The sequence below is a fragment of the Callorhinus ursinus genome, unplaced genomic scaffold, assembly GCF_003265705.2.
Source record: "Callorhinus ursinus isolate GAN/ISIS: 27379988/994484 unplaced genomic scaffold, GSC_fseal_2.0 scaffold25, whole genome shotgun sequence".
In the NCBI taxonomy this organism is placed as follows: Eukaryota; Metazoa; Chordata; class Mammalia; order Carnivora; family Otariidae; genus Callorhinus; species Callorhinus ursinus.
This window is the reverse complement of record NW_027397087.1, coordinates 21,947,829-21,973,884: the sequence shown is the minus strand read 5'-3', so window position 1 is coordinate 21,973,884 and position 26,056 is coordinate 21,947,829. Positions and strand designations below refer to the sequence as shown.

General features: G+C 36.0%; 1 protein-coding gene and 1 pseudogene across 4 annotated transcripts in view; both read left to right on the top strand.

Annotated features, from left to right (window-relative positions):
* The window catches only part of LOC112832860 (spliceosome-associated protein CWC15 homolog pseudogene), a 36,671-nt pseudogene extending 17,818 nt beyond the window's left edge, over nucleotides 1-18,853 (top strand).
* The window catches only part of RFX7 (regulatory factor X7), a 137,314-nt gene that overhangs the window by 26,959 nt on the left and 84,299 nt on the right, over nucleotides 1-26,056 (top strand). The gene's annotated exons all lie outside the window — the stretch shown is intronic.

The following is a 26,056-nucleotide window of genomic DNA, read 5'->3' as shown; positions in this document are numbered from 1 at the left end:
AGGCAGACGCTTAATGACTGAGCCACCTAGGCACCCCAATAAATACATTTTTATTTGAGCAAAAGCTAAGGGAACCTCTCACCATCAGACTCTACTACAAATAATACTGAAGTAAGTTCCTCAGACTAAAAGAAGCAGACTAGTTGGAAACTCAGCTCTAAATAAAGGAATGAGGAGAGCCAGAATTGGTCTTCATATAGGTAAATATAAATGACATTTTTTTCTTATTTTTTATAAAAACAATGTAAAAAGTTGCCTCTGAAAAAATGTTAATGTATTGTGGGTTTATAATATGTACAAGTAAAAAATATGGCACAATAACACGGGATAGTAAGAAGGTAGATCGAATTGCATTGTTGTAAGATGAAAAGATATGATATTAACTGAAAGTAGACAGTTACAGATTAAGGATCTCTATTGCAAATCCCTAAAGCAATCACTAAACAAAATGGTATGGCTAAAAAGCCAATAGAAACAATAAAGTGGAATACTAAAAAATACCAGATGAAGCAAATCCAGCCATATTAATATTTACCTTAAATGTAAATGGACTGAACACTACAAGTTACAAATCAGAGATTTTTCAGACTGGATAAAAATGCAAGATTTTTAAGACATAGTACACAAATACTGATCATAAAAAAGCTGGAGTACTTTTAATAGTATCAGGCAAAGTAGTCTTCAAGACAAAGGGTATTGCCAGTGATAAAGGGAAACATTTCATGATAATAAAAGAACCAGTTCATCAAAAAGACAAAAAATCCCAAATATGTATTTGTACCATATATTGGAGCTTCAATATACAAGACACAAGAGCTGATTAAAGGAAGAAATAAAAGCAAATATTGTAGGCCTGCCAGTTAGTAGCTGTGGAATTACTGTATTTTAGCTTTTTATAATAAACTTCAGAAAGGGTACATTTTGCTCACTAATTTTTTTTAATCTGAACTGAATTCTTTCACTCATTTACATTTGTTTATTCACTGTTTTGATGTACATTAATTCTCTTAATTGTACAGTTCTTTCTGTTATCTGGTATTGGTAAATAGGACATAAGCTTATAGTAAAACAAATCTGTATTTAAATTTTGAGTCCTCTTCTGGATTTGTATTTCTTTGTACCTCATTTTATAAGCAGTGTATGTGAAGTATTATGTATTGGCACTCAGTACACAACAGCATTATTATCTGGAAGAGATTCAGTATTTTGTTTTAGTATTTTTTTGCTATGTTTTGGATGGAGGTGATTGGAGCCTTCTTGTTGCTCACTGCACATGCTGTTAAAGTTGGGTCTCTACTTCCTTCTCCATTAAAGAATAACTGTACTTTGTCATCCTCACCTCTAGAGGCCGAGATGCTATAGATCCATAAACCAGGCTTACTGTTTTTTTCCAGTCTCTCAGGTTATCAGCCTAGCAATGTATTGCCTCATCTCTGGCTTTCCAAATGGGCTAAGAAATGAATAATGTGGAGTAGTCAATAGTCAGTGAATCATTGAAGGATTCCTTAGGACTCCTCTCTTAAAGGAAAGATAGGATTAAGTCTCAGTCATAACTGTACAAGGGAGGAAGGCAGGAGAAACAAGGAATATTGGATCTCTTAATATGTGAATAATTGAATGTAAGGATTAAACTCTTATGCTGTTGCTTATATGTAATAAATATCTGTGCTGTCTCACTACTGGAGAAATAATAAAAATGAAAGAAAACTATGACAAGTTGGTTTGGTTGAGTAAAAGAATATTGATTACTATCCTTTACATGAGATATTTAGCATTTGTGCTTGAATACATTGCCATAAAAAACAGATTTACATATCATTAAATTTGTGTTAAAGTTATAAATCAAATCTTACATATCATGGAGTTCACTTAATGTGTAGTCAGACAACTAGTGCTCAAGTTACATGGACATTGACTTAAAATGCTTAGTGGAAAAGATAAAGCATTTGCTTTGGAATAAATAGTCCATGCATTCACTTATGACATCAAGAGGAAGCAATCACACAAATCCCAGATTACGTGAGATTCTTAAGTCAACTGTACTGGACTCCAAAAAGGGGATATCATAGGGGGAAAAAAGGTGGAAGGACTGTTCTAGACAAAAGCCACTTAGAATGCATGAGCCTGTCAGGACATCTGGGTGGCTCAGTCAGTTCAGCATCTACCTTTGGCTCAGGTCATGATCCCTGGATCCTGGGATTGAGTCCCACTTTGGGCTCTTTACTCCCTCTGTCTGCCACTCCCCCTGCTTGTGCTCTCTCTCTCTGACAAATAAATGAATAAAATCTTAAAAAAAAAAATGCACGAACTTGGAATGATCTGCTTCTGAGGTAAAAGCTGTATTAGACATTCTTGTGAAAATTAGGGAAAATGTGAATGTGGACTGTGCTATATTGTGAAATTGTTAATTTTCTTAGGTGACATAATGGAATTGTGGTTGTTTAGATTTTGCCTTTTCATGGGAAATGCATGTCTCAAACTATTTAGGGATCAAATGTCTACAACTACTTGGCACAGCAGAATACACGTCATAGTATATGCGTGTGTGTGTATACTTTATGCTATATAAAGAGAAAATAAATTGGCAAATGTTGAATCTAGGTTAAGTGTGTACAGTTCTCTTTAAATTTTCTTTGCTTTAAAAACTGTTTTAATAATAAAAAGTTGGAGAATATTTGCATGCATTTGGCAATTTTTAGAATACCTTCAGGAGCTCCTGGCAGGCTCAGTTGGTAGAGCATATGACTCATGATCTTGGGGCCGTAAGTTTGAGCCCCACTTTGGGTGTAGAGATTACTAAAAATAAAATCTTTAAAAATAAGTAAATAAATAACCTTCAAAAAAGAAATCATGATGAAAATTAGAAAATGCTGAGAAATTGGATGCTAATGAAAAGATTTACTGTCAGAATTTATAGATGCAACAAATTGGTACTTGACAGAGAAATTTGTAGATTTACTGGTTTGCACTAGGAAAAAAGAAAAATTAAAAATTAATGAGCTAATAAGCTTTCAATTTAAGATGAAAAATTAAGAGTTAACTCAAAGAAAATAGAAGGAAGTAATAAAGGAAAAGAATAGAAAACTGAGATATGATAGGATCACCAACATCTAAGTTGATTTCTTTGAAAAAACTTGTTAAATGGTCAAGACTCAGGAATGACAGATCAAGAAAAAAGTAGATGTAAATAATATTAGGAATGAAAAATGAGACATAACTGTGAAGCAGCAGAGATGAAAACAAGGGAATTTGTAAGCAACCTTGATGTCCGTAAATTATAAAAATGGAATGCAATGGATAAATGCCAAGAGAACTTTAAATTACTTCAATAATAGAAAACCTGATTGCCCTTTAAGCACTAAGGAAGTTTAATGGGTTCTTTAAAAACTACCTGCAAATAAAATACCAAGTCCCAATAATTTTATAAGTGAAATCTACCCCAATATTCAAGGAAAATCTCATACAAATTTACAAATTAGAAAAAGAGGGACTACTCCACTATCTTTATAAAATATTTTTTAGCTCTTCATACTCTTCCCTCCAAGAGGTGGAAGCCTAATTCCCTCATCTTGAGGGTGGGCTGGACCTAATGATGCAATTCTAACAGCAGTAACAAAAAAATGAAGGGTGGGACTTAAGCAAATAGTTCATAAAAGGCACTGCAGCTTCTTCCTCACTCTTTCTGTTGGTTTACTTGTTCTTGGAGAAACCAGTTACTTATCATGAGAACACTCAAGCCTATGGAGATACTTATGTGGTGAGACACTGAGGCCTCCTCCCAACAGCATGTGAGTGGGCCATCTTGGACGTGGATTCTGCAGCCCCTGCTGACATCCTGACTGAAACCTAATAAACCCTGAGAACCCACCCGGCTAAACCACTCCCAAGTTCCTGACGCACAGAAGCGTTTAGATAATAAATGTTCGTTGGTTTGAACCACTACAGTTTTGGGGCAGTTTATTATACAGCAATAACTAATATACATTCTTGCTCATTTTATGAGGCCAGTATAATCTTGGCACCTAAACAGAGAGAATATAAAAATGACCTTTAATTTTACTATCCCACTCAAGCATAGGAACAGAAAGTCCACAACAAAAATAGAAAATCGAAGCCAAAGATGTATAAAAAAGAATACATCTTAGCCAGCTTAAATGTATTAGAGTGCAAAGTTAGTCCTTTAGAAAATCTGTTCATATAATGAATCACTTTAACAGATGAAGGAAGACAAGTTATTGGATTATCTGAACTGATGTAGGAAAAGAATTTAATTTAATAATAACATTCAAGGGGCGCCTGGGTGGCTCAGTTAAGTGTCTGCCTTTGGCTTGGGTCATGATCCCAGGGTCCTGGGATCGAGCCCCATTGGGCTCCCTGCTCGGCGGGAAGCCTGCTTCTCCCTCTCCCACTCCCCCTGCTTGTGTTCCCTCTCTCACTGTGTCTCTCTCTGTCAAATAAATAAATAAAATCTTAAAAAAAAAAACATTCAATTATCTGTTTGTGACAAAACTCCTAGCAAGCTAAGAATAGAACTTCCTTAATTGATACACAGTGTCTACAGAGAAACCACAGAAAACATACTGGATCTTTAGTAAAAAAGATCTAAAACACCCCCCCTTTTTAATTTAAATTCAGTTAATTAACATATAATGTATTATTTGTTTCAGGGTACAGGTCTGTAATTCATCAGTCTTATATAATACCCAGTGCTCATTACAACACATACCCTCCCCAGTGTCCATCACCAATTATCCCATTCACCCCCCCTCCACTCTAGCAACCCTCACTTTGTTTCCTAAAATTAAGAGTCTTACATGGTTTGTCTCCCTCTCTGGGTTCATCTTGTTTCATTTTTTTCCTCTCTTCCCCTATGATCTGCTGCCTTGTTTCTTAAATTACACATATAAGTGAAATCATATGATAATTGTCTTTTTCTGATTGACCTATTTCACTTAGCATAATACCCTCTAGTTCCATCCATGTCATTGCAAATGGCAAGATTTCATTTTTCTGATGGCTGAGTAATATTCCAGTGTGTGTGTGTCACATCTTCTGTATCCATTCATCTGTCAATGGGCATCTGGGCTCTTTCTATAGTTTGGCTGTTGTGGACATTGCTGCTATAAACATTGGGGTGCAGGTGCCCCTACGGATCACTACATTTGTATCTTTGGGGTAAATACCCAGTAGTACAATTGCTGGGTCGTAGGGTAGCTCTATTTTCAACTTTTTGAGGAACCTCCATACTGTTTTCCAAAGTGGCTGCACCAGCTTGCATTCCCACCAACAGTGTAGGAGGGTTCTTTCTCTGCATCCTCGTCAACATCTGTCATTTCGTGACTTATTAATTTTAGCCATTCTGACTGATGTGAGGTGGTATCTCATTGTGGTTTTGATTTGTATTTCCCTGATGCAGAGTGATGTTGAACATTTTTTCATGTGTCTGTTGGCCATTTGTATGTCTTTGGAGAAATGTCTGTTCGTGTCTTCTGCCCATTTCTTGATTGGATTATTTGTTCTTTGGGTGTGGAGTTTGATAAGTTCTTTCTGGATTTTGGTTAGTAGCCCTTTATCTGATATGTCATTTGCAAATATCTTCTCCTGTTGTTTTTTGGTTTTGTTGACTATTTCCTTTGCTGTGCAAAAGCTTTTTATCTTGATGAAGTCCCAATGGTTCATTTTTGCCTTTGTTTCCCTTGCCTCTGGAGACATGTCTAGCAAGAAGTTGCTGCGGCTGAGGTCGAAGAGGTTGCTGCCTGTGTTCATCTCAAGGATTTTGATGGGATTCCTGTCTCACATTTAGGTCTTTCATCCATTTTGAGTCTATTTTTGTGTATGGTGTAAGAAAAATGGTCCAGTTTCATTCTTTTGCATGTGGCTGTCCAATTTTCCCAACACCATGTGTTGAAGAGACTGTCTTTTTTCTATTGGACATCTTTCCTCCTTTGTTGAACATTAGTTGACCATAGAGTTGAGGGTCCATTTCTGGGTTCTCTATCCTGTTCCCTTGATCTGTGTGTCTGTTTTTGTACCAGTACCATACTGTCTTGATGATTACAGCTTTGTAATAGAGCCTGAAGTCCAGAATTGTGATGCCACCAGCTTTCGTTTTCTTTTTCAACATTCCTTTGGGTATTTGGGGTCTTTTCTGGTTCCATACAAATTTTAGGATTATTTGTTCCATTTCTTTGAAAAAAATTGATGGTATTTGATAGGGATTGCATTGAATGTATAGGTTGCTCTAGGTAGCATAGACATTTTAACAATATTTGTTCTTCCAATCCATGAGTATGGAACATTTTTCCATTTCTTTGTGTCTTCCTCAATTTCTTTCATGAGTGTTTTATAGTTTTCTGAGTACAAATCCTTTTCCTCTTTGGTTAGGTTTATTCCTAGGTATCTTATGGTATTAGGTGCAATTAAAATAGGATCGACTCCTTAATTTTCTTCTGTCTCATTGTTGGTGTATAGAAATACAACTAATTTCTGTGCATTGATTTTATATCCTGCCACTTTCCTGAATTCCTGTATGAGTTCTAGCAATTTTGGGGTGGAGTCTTCAGGTTTTCCACATAGAATATCATGTCATCTGCAAAGAGTGAGTTTGACTTCTTTGTGGATTCGGGTGCCTTTTATTTCTTTTAATTGTCTGATTGCTGAGGCTAGGACTTCTAGTACTATATGAACAGCAGTGGTGATAGTGGACATCCCTGCCATGTTCCTGACCTTAGGGGAAAGGCTCTCAGTTTTTCCCCATTGAGAATGATATTCGCTGTGTGTTTTTCATAGATGGCTTTTATGATATGGAGGTGTGTACCCTCTATCCCTACACTGTGAAGAGTTTTTATCAAGAAAGGATACTGTACTTTCTCAAATGCTTTTTCTGCATCTCTTGAGAGGATCATATAGTTCTTGTCCTTTCTTTTATTTGTATAGTTTAGCACTCTTTTGAAAATTAGAAACAGTGTATGGGTGCTTATTATCACTCTTACCCATATTGTACAGAGTCTTAGCACATTCAGAAATAAAAGGAAGGAATAATTAGAAGAAACAAAATTATCTTAGGTTAACCTATGTGGAAGACTCAATCTACATAAAAATTGAAATTATTAATAGTCTAGCAAAAGTCATTTGCATTTGTATATACAATAAAATTTTTACATAAAAATATATAATTTAAAAACATACAGTAACAAATAAATAGGTTCTTGTAAATCTAAGTTGAAATTTTAGAAGATTATAAAACCTTATTGAAAGATTTTTAAATAATTTAGACCTAAATAAATGGAAAAATGTACTACTACCATAAAAATTTTTTCATGTCTTACCAAGGAAGTCTACAGATTCAGTGCAATTTTAACCAAAACAGTGTTTTCCATAAAACCACATAATCAGATCTTAAGCTTTTTATAGATAGAAAATGGGCTCTAATAGTCAAGATGCTCCTGAAGGACAGAGTTAAGCACTTGCAATCTCAAATGCCAAGACTAATTATGACTACAGTATTTATGGCATAGAGTTCCAATTTCTCCATATCCTTGTCAACACTTGTTACTTTGTTTTTTTAATTCATCCTGTTGGTGATGAGGTGGTATCTCATTTTTTAACCTATGAACATTCAGTTGCTCTAGCACTATTTGTTGAAAATCTGTCCTCCATTGAGTTGCTTTTGTATCTTTGTCAAAAGTCAGTTGAACATACTTGAATGTGTCTGTTTCTAGGTGCTCTGTTGTGTTCCATTGTTCCTGTGTCTGTTACTGGCAATATGATGGTAACATTAGCTTCATAGAATGAATTGGGAAGTTTTTCCTCTTCTATTTTCTGGAAAAGATTTTGTAGAATTGGTGTTCTTAAGTGTTTGGTAGAATTCTCTAGCATTTCTGAGAATTTATATTTAATTCTAAAGTTTAGTTTGTCTTGTGTCAGCATAATGAAAGTGAAAGCATAAGTCACACACTAAGAGAAGATAGTTGCGACACAGCTGAAAGATTAGTATTCGAAATATATAAAGAAGTCTTACAGATTGCAGAAAAGCAAACAGAAATTTGAGTAAAAACTATAATCAGGCATTTCGTTAAAAGGATACCTTTAAGAAAAAAACACTAAAACGTGCTCAGACTTGTTAGTTTTCAGAGAAAGGCAAATCATGACAACCATTTCATACCCACCAGACTTGGCAAAAATTAAATGTCTCCTCCTGCCTATTGGACAGATCTTTTCTATATAGGATTATAGAGTCAAAGACCACTTAAATAATAATAAAAAGTAAAGATGGGCCATATATGTTATGTTTTAAATACCTTGTAGATTTGGGGCAGAATTAATAATAAAGACTTGTAAAAAAATGAAAAACAAAAAAACTCTCTACCTTGAGTGTTCCCTTCATTTTGTGTTTTCTCTCCTTTGATCCTGCAGGGGAGCATGTAATCCAGATTAGGGATTTGGAGAAATCACAGTATTTTTTGGAGTGTGTTCTTTGTTTTGCCTGTGACACCTTCCACAAGTCATAGAGAAAATCCCCTCCTTAGGGGAAATAACTCTCTTTTTGCTTTTATTGTCTTAATTGGCACCCTTATATGTATTTTAGATCCCTTTGGTTCTAGATAATATGGTTATTTTAGATGTTTCTGTATACATTAGTTATTCTGGTTGCTTGGTTACTTCTTTAAACTTTGTGAACAGCAAATGTCTAGTTTTAACTGCAGCAGCTTTAGAATCAATTGGGTGAGTTTTTGACTCTCACTCCCATTTGATTACATAAATTTTGTTTTTTGGTCTGTAGGAAAATAAGACCAAAATGAGGTTTTTTTTTGGGGTAGGATTTTAATTAAATTATTCTTGTATTTCATGGCCAATATTACTTGAATGAAGGAATGAGGGGTGAGTATAATAGCTCTACAGATAGAATAATATAGATCATTGCCTTTTTTACTTGACCAAATAAAAAATGGTTTTCCTGATAATTTAGTCCTCAGAGCTTCCATTAGAATATTGTCAGGAACTAGACCCTCAGAGCCAGCTTAGACCTTACCAGTAGCCTGGGTACCATTGATTCTCCTCGGGCTTGTGGAAGGAGTGTTACCTGTGCTTCTAGATCATCATTTTCCCATTTGGGATACTTGTTCCTCACAATCCATGAAAATAAAGTTTCTTCACCAAATTAGTTGGGAGATGCTGTTATTCCAGCCCTCTCTTTAAACCCCTCTCAAATGGACACTACTAATTGGCATATTAAGATCCTTGAACAGTCAGGTATTATGGGGTTGGAGGAATGTAGAATATGTTTAATATTGTTTAATTCAGCAATTCCTAAGTTGACTTGCATATTGGCCACTTTTTCCACGGGGTACCTATTCATATTGGGAGGAACAGTCCTCACAAAATACAACCCTAGAATATTGGTAATATGTCACTAGCGTATAGTCACCTTGCAGTTCTCTTTTCCAGGTGGTTATAAGGCTGGCTTCTAACATTTTTGTACTCCTTTTATACTTGACACTTGGACACCTGTCTTCTGCCTGTGTTGCGTTACTGATTGTAAAATATAAATGCTTTATCATCTGTGGCTGTGATTCTTGGTTTTAAGGGCAGTTGGGTATTGAATCAATCACTTCCTTTTTTGGAGGACAGATACTGGGATACTGATTACTGCTCTAATAAAATCTAGAAAGGAATTATTCTGCATGTATCGTGATTGAAGGCAGTCTAAGAAATTTGCATTTTTATACATACTTTTTAATGAGAAAGCCCCATAATTAAAGAGTAACAACCTGTTTTGTCTCTGCATCCTCACCTCTGAAGGAGTCATCAAATTTTTCTTACATTCCTTTAAATATAGCCCATGAGATGTACTGTGCCATAGACCTACGCTGCCCAGTACGGTAGCCACTAGCTACGTGTGGCTGTTGAGCACTTGAAATGGGGCTAAATCATACTGAAATGTGTTAAGTATTAATTACATACTGGATTGCAAAGACTTAATATGAAAAAAATGATCTAAAATATTTCAGTTATTTTTATATTGATTATATATTGAAGTAGGTAATATTGTGAAGTGGTAATATTTTGATGTATTAATAAAATATTTTATTAAAATTAATTTCATCATTTTTTTTTACTACTTAATGTGACTACTAGATAATTTAAGATTACTTATGTGGCCTGTATTATATTTCTTTTGGACAGACATACTCCCCATGAGCTGACATGTGTCAGAGACTGAAACTCATTATTTAAGTTTTTATAAAGCTTTCTGGCCCAGGAAAGAATTTGTTTTTGTTTTGGAAACTTTTGGCCTAAGATCTCATGATCCTTCATTTCATAAGTCTCTTTGAAGTATCCTAAGAGATCACTACCAGACCTACTACATGGAATTGTGCTTTAGGCACATAGAGAAAGGTGAAAAATCTAAATCTTTCTAACTATATCATTAATAATTTATCTTGCCTATTTCCATTGATAACTATTCTACCTTTAAAATGTATCCATCTTGGTATCTTCCTCTCTAAACCATTGTTTGAAAATTGAGTTTTCTTTGATCTCCTTAGATAGCCTTCTGCTTTATATATTGGAGCAACATTTTTAGATCAGGCTCTCCACTTTGGGTTCTTTCAGTGCTTTTGGGGGGAGAATTTTAGTAACAACTATCAAATTAGTTTTCATGTTTTTTGCCTTTTCATGATGACAAAAGGTTCTGTGATTCTTGGGGTTAAATGGAGGACAAGGACATTGAACATGGTGGTTACATTTTTTGGAACAGATATTGGGATACTGAACCCTTTGCTACCCTAATAAAATCTGGAAAAGAGTTATAAATTGTGTCTCAAGAGTGAAGGCAGTATGTGCAAGAGTCATTTCAACTACAGTTTTAAGAAATATTCTTGTAACAGTTTATATAAGACATTAATATAATTTCTGATCTGCGTATTGAGCATCATTGCCTGAGTCTGCCATCTTAGAAGAAATCTCATTTTAACTTTGGTCTTCTACAGCCATTCCCACTTTGGTTTCCTTGTTTTAGGATCTCAGTTAAGAATCTAATAAGTATCTGATAATAATAGATTGGCTTAATGCTTTTCAGTTTAAAAAGACTTACAAGGGCACCTGGGTGACTCAGTCAGTTAAGCATCTGACTCTTGGTTTTGGCTCAGGTCGTGATCTCAGGGTCATGGGATTGAGACCCACATTGGGCTCCGCACTGGGCATGGAGCCTGCTTAAGATTCTCTGTCTCCCTCTCTCTCTGCCCCTCCCCAAACCCCCAAGCTTGCGCTCTCTCTCTAAAAAAAATAATAAAAAGACTTACACACACGTCACCTATTGGTGACATCTAAGATACATCCAAAGAAAATGAGGGCACTTAAGTTTATCCCCACGTGTTTTTCATTTTAATGATCTGCCTTGTTTCTGACCTAGCTTTCTCATAATGTAATATAAGAAGATACTAAACTGCATGGCTGTATCAGTCTTTTTGAAGCTCTGCAGTAGGGGAAGAACAGTGATTCTCACTGGTTATCCACATGATTCTGTCCTGCCTCGTGTTTTAGTTTGTTTTTTAAAGCTTTATGTGTTTATTATACAAATTCAAACAAGAACAGAAAGTGTAAAAAGCATTTTGAAACTTTGAAAAGAAAGTAAAACCTCTTCAAAATTTCCTCTTCCAAGGAAAACAGAGCCATCCTTATAGGTGGGTCTCAGTGCCTCATGTTTCATTTCATTATTTTCATGGGCATTGTTATGTGGTGTATAGACCAAGTAAATTTGCCTGTATTTGGAACCAGAGGCTGTCTCTACAGATCAGCACTAGAGGGCATTGAAGCCCAGCAAAAAGTGTATGTCTTGGGAGCTAGCCAAAAACCTTCATCCAGCTCACGTAACCGGCAATACTTCATGTTTTTTTGGAGAAGGAAGTTCCAAAATGATGAGACTGGGACACAGTTGTTATTCTTCATTAAAATCCCAGTGTAGAATAGAGGTGTGATTATCTGGTATAATAAGAGCATTTTTATTAGATAATGTGGCCAAATAAAAATCAGTGTGTAACTTTGCACAAGTCATTTAACCTTTTGATTCTCCATTTTCTTACTGTAAATGAAAAGGTTAGACTAGATTTACTTTCATTTAATACTTACTAAGAATTTGTTACCTGGGGTGCCTGGGTGGCTCAGTTGGTTAAGCGTCTGCCTTCAGCTGAGGTCATGATCCTGGAGTCCCAGGATCAAATCCACGTTGGGCTCCCTGCTCGTCGGGAAGTCTGCTTCTCTCTCTGTCCCTCATTCCCCTCTCATACTCTCTCTCAAATAAATAAATAAAATCTTAAAAAAAAAATCTGTTACCTGTGCATTACTGCAGTATGACTTTTATATAGATCATCTTGTTTAATCTTCACAAAAAACTTTAGAGGAGGTGTCCTATACTTCAAGAAAAAAAGAGTTCATCTAAGTAAAGGGCATATAGCTAGTAGTGGCAGAATTGGAATTCTTTCTTTCATAAACCATGTTTTTTTCCTGCTACATATACCGAGGTGTTTCTTACTGGATAAATTTATTTGAATGGTTTCTTTTAAAAGGTTGTATTACATGAACAAATGCTTTACTATCATTTGACTACTTTGAACTTTTATTATAAATCTGAAAATCTGTGCATTGAAAAAAAAGGGCAAGTACACAGATTGATGAGACTAAAGAAAATCATGCAATTTGTTCAGTACCCTGCCTCCCCAAAGTACAGATTTTTCAGTCCTTTTAGAGCAAATTTTAATAGTAAAATTCAGCATTTGGGATAACCAGCAATCAGTAATAAAAGATGTCTATATGTGGAGAATAGCAAAACAAGGAAAATAACTTTACTAAAATGAATCATCGTATAAACTTTCAAATACTAGTAACATACTCTGTATCACTGAATGGCTGTTTAGGAAACATTGTTTTTTTTTTTTTTTTAAGATTTTTTTTATTTATTTATTTTTTGTCAGAGAGAGAGAGAGAGCACAAGCAGGGGGAGCAGCAGGCAGAGCAGGTAGAGGGAGAAGTAGGCTCTCTGCCAAGCAAGGAGCCCGATGTGGGACTCGATCCCAGCACCCTGGGATCATGACCTGAGCCGAAGGCAGACGCTTAACTGACTGAGCCACCCAGGCGTCCCAAGGAAACATTGTAAATAACTCAATAGGCACTGGATATAGTGGATGAATCTGTGATTCTTAGTTTTCTGTGTATTTTATAGAGTATAAGTCCTGCCTAGTTTGAATCAACATCAGAAGATTTTTAGGTCTTTTTTTTTAAAGATTTTATTTATTTATCTGACAGAGAGAGAGACAGCAAGGGAGGGAATACAAGCAGGAGGAGTGGGAGAGGGAGAAGCAGGCCTCCCGCTGAACAGGGGGCCCGATGCAGGGGCTTGATCCCAGGACTCTGGGATCATGACCTGAGCCAAAGGCAGACGTTTAACCAGTGAGCCACGCACGCGCCCCAGAAGATTTTTAGGTCTTAAACTAGTCTCTGAGTTGTAGGACCTACGTGGTTGATGATGTGCTTTTCTTTTGGAAAGGAGCTGCTAAGCACTCTCCTTTTTAAAACTTTTTATTTTGAAAAATTTCAGTTGTATACAGACAGAGAAAATACAGTGAACCCTCATGTCCTTATTGTATAGCTTCAACAACTAGTCTCATAGCTAAATTGTGTGTGTGTGTGTGTGTGTGTGTGTGTGTGTGTGTGTGTGTGTAAAATCTCCATTGATTATTTTGAAGAGAATCCTGGACATCATATCATCTGCAAATAAATGCAACTGTGTGATTAAGCCACCAAGAAAAGTAATAGTAATTCCATAATATCTGCAAGCATACAGTTCCTCTCATTTTCATGTCTCATTTTTTTCCTTTGTAATTTGTTTTGATCGGTATCCTAATTTTGCTATTGGTTGTCTCTTAATCTACAGGTCTTCTTTTAAAATTTTTCTTGTAGTTTTTTTTTTTCTGTTGAAGAAACTATCATTTGTCCTCTGGAGTTTCCCATGGTCTGGGTTTTGCTGATTTCATTCTCATGCTGCTTTTTAGCATATTTCTCATCTCTACTCTCCTATGTGTTGGTAGGTAGATGTAAATATGGTTCCATAGACATGGTTTAATATTTTGGCAAGAATACTTCATAGGTGGTTTTGTGTACATTCATCAAGAGGCTAAGCCTTACCCTTTCACTCTTATGGAATGTATTTCCTCAGCTATACTGTGCTAGATATCATAGTCTTGCGCTAGGGAGCTATTTTTCTGTTGAGGGTCACCGAAGCAGAAGTCATTGTAGGTCCCATTCTTCTTTCTCCTTATTTCCATTGTGCCCTCCCTTACCCCTCCATTTGACCTTAAGGTTAGGCATTATTGGGAAGAGACTGACATATACCGGTTGTATGTTCCTGGATTATGTAGTTAAGGATACAGAAGTCAAATAACTATTCTGAGTAATAGTAAATGCAGCGTATCTTTTAAACATTTTTTTCGATCTCTCTGGGGTTTCTTGTGTGTGTACAGCTATCTGACCTTTAGGAAAAGTTTACCTAGAGTTGCTGTATCAAATGTATGGTATATCTTCGCCCTTTATACCTCGGCTTTCATTAAAATTCTACAAAGACTTAACATAATAATCAAGTGATAGTTATAAAGCATCATAGTTTTCTGGATTTTAAACGAATTCAGCACCAGCAAGGCCATATTCTTATCCTGGGAGACAGAAAGCAGAGTGGTTACTGAGTTACATGATCAATATCTTTGCCTCCAGCATTCTGGAGTTCTGGAAAGCCCATTTTCCTGCAGCCCAGCCCCTGAGTCTGTTTTTAATACCCTTTGTCTTGTATGGTTCTGATACTTAAGTTTGCACCAAGAACCATGATCTGAATACTCATTCCCACACTGCTATCCCTGCCTCGCCTTTCTTTCTCTCCCTTCTCTTCCCTCCATCCGTCATTTTATTGAGCATGCATTGCCTAATGTGTACCAGGAGAAGTGCTAGACTTAGGAAACACATAAACAAGACACCAGCCTTCTCTACAAGGGTGAACCACTGGACCTTTAGTTATCTGTATGAAAAACATGCATATATCACACACAGAATCCAAGGAAACTCAAACACCAAATGTGAGAAGCAAACATTTATGAGAAAATAAATCTCTCCCTCTTTTCTTTTTTTTAAGTAGGCTCTGCTCCGAACATGGAGCCCAACACTGGAGTTGAACTCAACGACCCTGAGATCGAGACCTGAGCTAAGAGTCAGATGCTTAACCGACTGAGCCATCCAGGCACCCTGAAAATAAATCTCTTTGTGACCTCATGATAAGGAAAATTTTTTAAAAACAAGACACCAAAAGCACTTTCATGAAGGAAAATACTAATAAATTTGAATACATTAAAATAAAAGCTTTCTGTAAACAACACCACAAAAAGAAAAACAAGTGCAGATGGGGAGAAAATATTTGTAATTCAAATAATTGGCAGAGGATTAGTATCAGAGTATAAAGAGGACTCATTATAAGAATAATAATAGTAAACAACAAAGTAAAAAAATGGGTAAAGGATATGAGTAGGCAGTACATATAAGAAGCCTTCGTTGGTTAATAAACATGGTAAGGATGTTAAACTCCGTTAATAGAGTAATGCATATTAAAACTGCAATAATTTCACACACATTACATTGGCAAAAGTCTGTCATTACCAGATTTTGGGTAGGGTAAAGAAATTATTCTCATACACAGCTGATAGAGTATACTTTGAAGGGCAATTTAGCAATAATTAGAAAGTTGAAGAGCAACATACCAGAATTCCCCTGCAAGATTTGTGTCTGTATGTTTGTGTATGTGTCTGAGAGAAAGTGTTGCAATGTGCATAGCAAGATCTGTATGCCAAATGTTTGTTGCAACATTGTGTGTTACAGTATAGAGCTAGAAACACCATAGGTGTCTTTCAGTGGAAGAATGTATAAAGAAAAAGTAGTATGTTCAGACAATGGGATACTATGTGTATTTTCTAGGGCTGCTGTAACAAACTACCACAAGAGTAGGTGACTTAAACAACAGGAATTTATTTTCTCACAGTTCTGGAGGCCAGAAGTCCCAAGATCAAGGTGTTACCAGGGTTGATTCCTTCTGAGGGGTATGAGGGAAGGATCTTCCAGGTTGCTTTCCTTGGCTTGCAGACGGCCTTCTTATGTCTCTTCACATCATCTTCTTTCCTTGTATGTCTCTGTGTCTGCATTTTCCCATTTTATTAGCACAGCTTTCGTATTGGATTAGAGCCTACCCCCATGACTGATTTTAACTTGATTGCCTCTAGAAGACCCTGTCCCCAAATAAGTTCACATTGTGAGGTACTGAGGATTGGTACATAATTCAACCCATAACACTAGTAACAGTTAAAATGGATAAACTAGAATGAATAAAAATAGACACACTAAAGCCTAGTAGGTAAAAGGGGGGAGAAAAGGTAGAATAATACATGCATCATAACTCCATGTTGATAAACAAAACTGCTTCATGTTGTTTAGTGACATACATTAGTTTCCCCCCCTCCTTATCCAACAGGGACCCGAGTGGATGCCTGAAACCATGGATAGTACCTATGTTTTTTCTTATACATACAGTCATGCATACCTGTGATAAAGTTTAACATATAAATTAGGTACAGTAAGAGATTAACAACAAACTAATAAAATAGAACAATTATAACAATATACTAAAACAGAAGTTTAGGTGAATACGCTCTCTCTAAACATCTGACTGTACTCACTCTTCTTGTGGTGATGTGAGGGTGATAAAATGCATATATGATGAGATGAAGTGCAGCGAATGATGCAGAGCTAGGCTATGGGTGATCTTCTGACTATACATTATACATCAGAAAGAAGATCACCTGCTTCTGGACCATGATTGACTTTGGGTAACTGAAACCGTGGGAAGTGAAACCACAGGTAAGGGGGAACTACTCTACTGAATATTTGTGGTAAAAATATAAGCATTCATAAGAATGGTAACCAACAAGTTCTAGATAGTGGTCACCACCAACAAAGGAATGGTGAAGTGAAATTGGAGAAGAGCCCAGAGGTGCTTCAGTTTTATCCATGAAGTTTTCTTCCTTAAGGGAAAAAAGATAGAAAAATAGTCAGATTAGTTCAAAGTCACTGGCAGGAACATGTGTGTTACAGTATTCTTTATAACTTTACTGTATACTTATAACTTGGTAATCTCAAAAAATAATAGACAAAATACTAACTCAGTCACTGCAATAATGTCACTAAGAAGTGGAAAACAATAATACCAATAATTAAATAGTAGGCAAAAGTTATCTGGTAACTCTAATTCTTCTAGTTGAAAGTAGTTTTGGGGTTCCTGGGTGGCTCAGTTGGTTAAGTATCTGACTCTTGATTTCTGCTCAGGTCATGATATCGGGGTCCTGGGATTGACACATCAGGCTCTGTGCTCAGCAGGAAGTCTGCTTCAGGATTCTCTCTCCCCCTGACTCTCCCCGACTTGCTTGTGCACGTGTGTGCACTCTCTCTCTCTAAAATAAATCTTTAAAAAAACAAATTAGTTTTAATTTTCTGAACAAGAAAATGAGTTTTTTGATAAAATTAGCAAATGCTTAAAATATTTTGTGTTTTTCAAAAAGTTCACTTTTCATACCTAACAAAGTTTGAACTTTTGAAATAACTCGTTTGTAGAGCATTGTATTGAGTATATTGGGGAACTTCTTATATGTGAGTCAGCAACTTTTTTCTCTACACTCGAGTAGTAGCTCTCAACTAGAGACATGTGATAATACGTGGAGCAGTTTTGGTTGTCAGAATGTCTACTGACATTTAGTGGGCAGCATCCAGGAATACCCTAACATTCTATAAAGCACAGGACAAACTGTACAGTAAAGAAAGATGCCTGTAAAAACCAGTGTCCCATTGAGAAGTGTTGGTCTACAAGCTAAATTACTTTTAAAGCAGATCCCCAAAGGTTCATAAGATCAGGCAAGAACTCTGAACAATGACTATTTTTAAAGCATTTTGGGGAAGAGTCATAATGGTGTCTGTATGATTTCTGAAGGCTACTGTATCAGACCTCAGCCAGAAAAGATGACAACAGCAGCTAGACCAACTTCTGAATCTGTGAGAGGTGGGAGAGGAAAAAGAGAAGGTTATTTGAGCCACCTCTTAAAGCAATATTCAAGTCGAGACCTTCTCACACAAAGATAAAATATAGATGAACTATTCAGGAGGCTGACGAAGAAGTTTGGAATCACGATTTCAGGACAGAGCTGGAAAGGAGAGAGCTACAGCAAGAGATAAAAAGAAATCACCCAACAGGAGAACATACAACATCTTCTTCAGTGTCAAAGAAGCCTTGGTTAAACCAGATTCCTCCTGCCAACCTTGATGCAGATGAGCCTCTAACAGAGGAAGAAGATGGAAAGTTTGAAGAGGAGAGTAAATGATGATACTGCAGCTCTTCTTGAGGGAACTAGAAAAACTTTAAAAATTGCTGAAGAGCAGGCCTGGAAGGAACAAGAGCAGAAAGCTGAAGAAGAAAGAATAAGTATAGAAAACGTTGAGTGGAAACCCTCTCCTTAATCTCACTGGCCCATTCCAGCCTTAGGCCACTTTCAAAGTTAAAAGATGGAACACTACATCAAAAATTAATTAATTAATTAATTAATTTAAAAAAGAAAACATGGGATAAAGGGGATGTCTGGGTGGCTCAGTTGGTTAAGCCTCCAACTCTTGGTTTCAGCTCATGTCATGATCTCAGGGATGTGAGATCGAGCTCCCTGTCGGGCTACGCGCTCAGCGTAGAATCAGCTTGACATCTCTCCTTCTCACTCTGCCCCTCCTCTTGCTCACACACACACTCTCTCTCTCAAGTAAAATCTTAAAAAAAAAGAGAGATGATTATGTTGTTTTCAAGAACTGTGCAAAAAGGTATAGATCAGAAGAAAGACAAAAGATTTGTAAATGATACACTTTGATCTGAATTTCACAAAATGTTCATTGGGCAATAAAATAGTACAGTTTTATGTGCTTAATTAAAGACTGTAAAGTGGGGGTGCCTGGGAAGCCCAGTTGGTTGGGCCTTCGACTCTTGATTTCAGCTTGGATCATGAACTCGGGGTCATAGGATTTATCCCTGTGTAGGGCTCTGAGCTCAGTGTGAAGTCTGCTGGACATTCTCTCTCTCCCTCTGCTCCTTCCGCCCACTCACGCTCTATAAATACATACCTACATACCTACATATATACGTACATAAAATCTTAAAGACTGTAAAATGTAAATGATTCAAAACAAAAGCATTTTGGTGTATAAATATAAACATAATTGGTACTTTGTTGATTAGGTATTGTAGTATCAAAATGAATTTTTCTCAGTTTTATGATCATAGGTTGTTTTTTTATTAAGGTAAAATTTACATAACAATTAACCACTTAAAGCTCACAATTGAATGACATTTAATACATTTATAATGTTGTGTAACCATCACCTCTGTCTAGTTCCAAAATATTTCATCATCCCACAGTGAAGCCCCATATGCTTTAAGCAGTCACTCCCCAATTTCCTGTCCCCTCAGCTCCTGGCAGCCACCAGTCAGCTTTCTAGTTGCATGCAGCTACTCTGGATGTTTCAGATACATGAAATTATACAATACATGACCTTTTATGTCTGCCTTCTCTAAACAGATTTTTACTGGTTTAAGTATGGATCATTTTTTTTGTGTGACTGAATGATATTCCATTATATGGATGTACCACATTTTGTTGATTCATCCATTGATGGACATTTGGGTTGTTTCCACCTTTTGATTCTTAAGGATAGTGCATCTGTGAATATTTATGTGCACATTTTTGTTTCATTTCTGTTTTCATTTCTTTGGGTATATAACTAGGAATAGAATTTCTGGGTCATGTGATAATTCTGTTTTTTGAAGAAACACCAAACTGTTTTCTGCAGCAGCGACACCATCTTACATTCTTTTTTTTGTTGTTAGTAGCAGACAGCGGTTCCAGTTTCTCCACATCCTCACCACCAGATACCAGTTATTTTTTTTTTTTTCAGATACCAGTTATTTTTAAGAAGACATAGTAAGAGGGCGCCTGGGTGGCTCAGTCCATTAAGTGTCTGCGTTTGGCTCAGGTCATGATCCCAGGGTCCTGGGATGGAGTCCCACATCAGGCTCCCTGCTCAGCAGGGAGTCTGCTTCTGCCTCTGCTGCTCCCCCCTGCTCATTCTTTCTCTCTAAAATAAATAAAATATTTTTTAAAAAAAGTCATATAAATAAATATTTCTGGGTGATGGGATTAAGGGTAGTTTGCTTTTTATATGTATATATTTTATCTTTCAACTTTTATAGAATTAGCCACTACTACTATAGTTATTTTTAGAAACGTAAAATTTTGGGGGCGCCTGGGTGGCTCAGTCAGTTAAGCGTCTGCCTTCGGCTCAGGTCATGATCCCAGGGTCCTGGGATCAAGCCCCACGTTGGGGGCGCCTGGGTGGCTCAGTCAGTTAAGCGTCTGCCTTCGGCTCAGGTCATGATCCCAGGGTCCTGGGATCAAGCACCCTGCTCAGCGGGAAGCCTGCTTCTCCCTCTCCCACTCCCCCTGCTTGTGTTCCCTCTCTCGCTGTCTCTCTCTGTCAAATAAATAAATAAAATCTTTACAAAAAAATAAAAACATAAATTTTTAAAAATTTTGTTCTCATTTGAGCAAACTACAAGTAAATGCTTCATATTCATTATAGAAAAGTATAAGGTAAAAATATCTTTTACTTTGATGGACTGTAAGCTAAGTCATAATCCACAAAAAGGATCTGAAGTCAATATACTTTTAACAGAATTAATTATTTTATAGGAAGAGGAAGCAAAGAGTTTGACTTGTCCTGGCAAGTCTAGATAGAATGTAAGAGCTTCTTACAGTTGATATATTACACTGTACCTCTCCTACTTGAGATTTTTCATGGGTGAAGTCTAATATCTGGTATTCATAGATCACAATTTCTGCAACACAGGAATTTTGAATCAAGTATATAGGAATTGTGAGTCACTCTGAATTCAGACTTGGAGACTCTAAATAAATGTAGAAATAGTATTGAACTTTTGGATGGAGGCCAAACCTGTTATTGGAGAGATGAGTGGGAGTATCTTAGAATGATATTATCAGTAATACATAGTTTATAAACAATTTGTGGAAACTGGACAAACAGAGTTTCTGAAATATTTGTAGCAAGCAGTCTCTATTCTTTGAAGTATTCTGTTACTTACAATGTATTATTTCTATGTATGTTTGGCCCATGACTACTAATTTATTTATTGTATCATATTGAACTCTGAAGAAAGGGGAATATTACATGGTTATTTTTGTGAAGTGTTTTCTTTGAGGTAAAGAGGGCTTAGACTGTTTTGTTTGTTTGTTTTTTTAATACTTCCTAAAATTACTGTCTCTTTTGTATAACCCCACTAGGTAAGAAAGTTTTCCCCAGCTTCACTGTAATTCGATTTAGGGAAAACAAAATATGCTTTCTCAAACTGTATCTCTCTTCATTAAATTAGTATAAACTCTCCTTGCTGCTGTGTTTCCCTCTTTTCCCTACTCCATAGGTCCAGGATTAAGATTTTTACTTCTTAACATTGTGTTGATCTGACTTGACATGCAAAGCCTGAACTGAAAGAAATGGAAGATGAATGATTAGCGTGTTCCATAGCCTTAGTAGTTAAAATACCACAGCAAAATTATGATACTGATATATTGTTATTTTTGTCTAATATCAAATGCCAGATTGATACTATTTAATTAAAATGTTTATAAAACAATTTTATTAAAAACCTGTGAGACCAGAAGTTCAATGGATTTGAAATATAATAAATTATCAACAATTTAGAAAATGTCAAAAAAACATGGGAAAATACTCACATTAAACATATTATTTGAACATAAGTTATTTGCAGATAAAATTAATAAAAGTTTTATTCAAAAATAAAAATGAAAAATATTTAAACAATGAAATGTTAAGTAAAATACTATCTTCTTTTAAAATGCTCAAATGTGCATCAGTGGTTCATTGTTAGAGTGGTGAATGTATTTTTTTTAAAGGCTTTATTTATTTATTTGATAGAGTGTACAAGTAGGGGGAGCAGCAGAGGGAGAGGGAGAAGCAGGGTCCCCACTGAGCAGGGAGCCCGATGCAGGCTCGATCCCAGGACCCTGGGTTCATGACCTGAGCTGAAGGCAGATGCTTAACCGACTGAGCCAGCCAGGCACCCCAGTGAAGGTATTTTTATGTATATTTTCCTGCTGCTGAAAAATTTTCTTAAACTTAAGTAGTCAGAGTAATGTTGAAAAAAGTAATTATAAGTTAATTCCAAATATATCCATAGATAATGCCATTTCTTGTTTGATTAAGTTCATGATTTATTTTAATTTAAATTTTTATATATTTAATTTTTTAATTTTTGATCAAAGTCTTAGAGGCTTATAGTTTAATGAGTTCGGAAAGGTGTTAACAGGGGCGCCTGGGTGGCTCAGTTGTTAAGTGTCTGCCTTTGGCTCAGGTCATGATCCCAGGGTCCTGGGATCAAGCCCCACATCGGGCTCTCTGCTCAGCGGGAACCCTGTTTCTCCCTCTCCCACTTCCCCTGCTTATGTTCCCTCTCTCATTGTGTCTCTCTCTGTCAAATAAATAAATAAAATCTTTAAAAAAAAATGTGTTAACAAGATTTGCTAAAAGGTTCACCAACCACTAACTCATTGCCTCAGAGAGAAAGCCAAGAGGAGTAAGTACCTCCTATCTCTTCTTTTATTCTTATCTCCTAAAGATATTGCTCTGTTATCTTATCTGAATATATTTAAGAGTGAGGCACAAAAAGCTAGGAAGCTCTTTGCAGGTGGTTGGGACTTCTGCTTTCTGATTCAGTAGGTGTGGGGTGGGGCCCACATGTCTGCATTTGTAACTGTCCCAGATGATGCCAGTCCAAGAATTCTATTTTAAGAACCATTTCACTAGGGAATGCTCTTGAGAGTCACATCTGTGGAAAGAATGTAAGAAAGCAGAGGGAAGGTTAAGGTGCAGTGCTAGAGAGTTCTGAAGTTGGAATGACCCATCAGAGTTGTCCCAAGTTGTAACAAAGAGCTGGGCCTTTATACCCTCATGTTGATCAGTCTCTGTGGCTTTTCCCTGGAAGGAGATAGGACCTTGGGAGTGAAGTTTTCTTCAGCATTGGCTATCCCCAGAGTGGGCTGACAACTGAAGTCTTCCTGCTGGAAGCACTACTAGCAGCTGAAGGACAAAGTTCTTCTTTCCTGAAAAGGGGAAATGGGGCAGTATATTAGAGTTTATACGTGCTTCTTCCAAGTCAACCCCAATCCTCATCCCAAGATGTACACTTTTTCTAATTTTTCTTTTGCCATAGATGAATTTTGTCTATGCTACAACTTCATATAAATGGAACTGTATAGAGTGAACTTTTCTGGGTGGTGTCTTTGGCTCACTATAATACCTACTAGATTCATCCATGTGTTTCTATGTATGCTAAGATTTTTTTTAATTGTTGAGTCCTGTGAATATATCCATTCTTATATTGACTTCCATTTGGATTGTTTTCAGTTTGGGGCTATTATGACTAAAGATTCTATGAACATTTTTATTCAAGCCTGTTTTTTGGATACACAGTTTCATTTCTTTTAAATAAATACCTAGGAGTAGAATTGCCGCAATAAAAGATAGCTTTATATTTAACTAAATTTTTCCGAAGTAGTTTTACCTTTCATATTTCCAACAGAAATGTATGACAGTTGCAGTTGCTCCAAACTTGGTGTATTCTGTTTTTAATTTTAGCCATCCTAGTGAGTATATAATTGTATATCATAATTTTGATTTGCATTATTTCCTTGATGATTAATGATGTTGAATATCTTTTCATTTGCTTCTTGGACATTTGTATATTCCTTTTTTTGTGTGAACTATTTCCAGTTGTTTGCTTACTTATTAATTGACTTTACTATTGACTTGTAGGAATTTATTACATATTCTGAGCCATAAGTCTTTTGTTAGGTATATGTTTTGCAAATATTGTTTTTGTTTGGTGGCTTGTTTATTTTAATTGATGTCTTTTGATGAATACAGTTGATTTTCATTTTGGTAGAATCTAATTTATTTTTTTCTTTAATGGTTATTGCATCCCAAGACATCTTTGTATATTTTCAGGTCATAATAGTCTGTGATTTTTTGTAGGCATTATAGTTTATAAATTTTTATAGTTAATTTTAAGATCCAACTCAAAATTAGCTGTAGGATGAGTTATGTTCATTTGTTTATAGATATATCCAGTTATTCCATCAGCCTTTGTCAAAAGGATTTTCTTTTATCACTTGAATTGCTTTAGTACTTCTGTGCATATAATGTTAACTTTACTCCACTTGCCCTCAAAATTTGCTTTTCATCTTTGTGTTTTCATCTCTTTGACTGTGATGTGCCCATGTGTGGTTTTCTTTGTAATAATCCTGCTTGGAATTTAATGAGCTTAGATATGTAAGTTCGTGTTTTTCACACAGTTTGGGGAAATTTTTGGTCATTTATCAGATATTTTTCTGTCTCGTCTCTCCTCTCCAACTGTACATAGTTAGACGACTTGATGTTGTACTACAGATCTCTGAAGCTCTGCTTACTATGTTCAAAATCTTTTTCTTTCTCCTTTAGATTCAATAAGATGTATTGATTTATTTTCCAGTTTAGTGACCCTTTTTCTGCTGTATCTGATCTCCTGTTAAGGTAATCCAATGAATTTTCATTTTAGACATTGTACTTTTTAGTTTTAGAATTTCCATTTGGTTCTTTTTCATAACTACCATTTCTCAGCTGAGGTTCTCCTCTGCCATGTATACATTTCTTATGACCATATTTTCCTTTAAATACTTGGACGTATTTATAATACTTAGAAATCTTTGTCTACTAATTCTGATATATGGATCATTCAGAATTTGGTTTCTGTAAGCTGCTTTTTTATCTTGACTTTTATCTTTTTCCTGTTTCTTCTTTCTGGTAAATTTTGCTTGTGTAAGGGGCATTGTGGGTGATACGTTGTTGTAGGCTTTGGATTCAGTTATTTTTCTCTGAGTGTTGTGGGGTTTTTTGTTTTTTGGGTTTTTTTTGTCCTGGTAGACTGTAACATGCCTGGATTCAAACTCCAACATTATTACTCATGTAAAAGGCAGCAGCAAGGAGACTCAACTCAGATCTTTCCACGTTTTCCAACTGTTGCTTTTTTCTGGAGGCCTTGGAGTCTTTCCCAGAGGAAGGTTATCCAAACATTTGGGCATAATTTATAAAGAAATTTTGTGGCACCTTCCTTTCTGGGATTTCATCTTTCATGTTACAGTGGCTCTGGCAATCCCAAACTTTGTCCTCTGCCTCCTCAGCTGGTAAGACAGCACATTTCTGCCTTATTCTTCAGTGATCATTGTTGCATGGGTGGATAAGTGCCCCGGGACAATAGCCTTATAACTACAAATCCTACCCAGTACAGTTCCCTTCTTTTAAGGATGCTTCCCTCTAGTTGCTGCCTGCTTTTGGTCACTCTAATTTTGATGCCTGTTTTTATATTTTATCCACAATGTGTCATTATTATATGTGGGAAGTTACTTTGTCATTATCTGAAGCAGGACATCAGGATATTGAAGCATTATTTTATTTTAATCGAGTCAATAAAAACATTGAATATTCAGGAATATTGTAGGAAATTATAAAATGCCCACTAAATGGAATATTACATCATATTAAAACTTTGAAACAAAAATTGGAAACAGAACAGGATGTCTGCTATCAATGCAATTCTTCATCCTTAGACTAGAGATTTTAGCCAAAGTAATTAGATAAGAAAGGAGGAGAAAAAGGCATAAAGACAGAAAAGGAAGAAAAATATTTTCATTAATTGTAAGTGAAATTGTTACCTACAAAAGAATCTATATACTATTAGAACTAATAAGTTCAGGAAGGTTGCTGGATATAAGGTCAACATAGAAAACTAATAGTTTTTGTGAATATCAGCATGTAC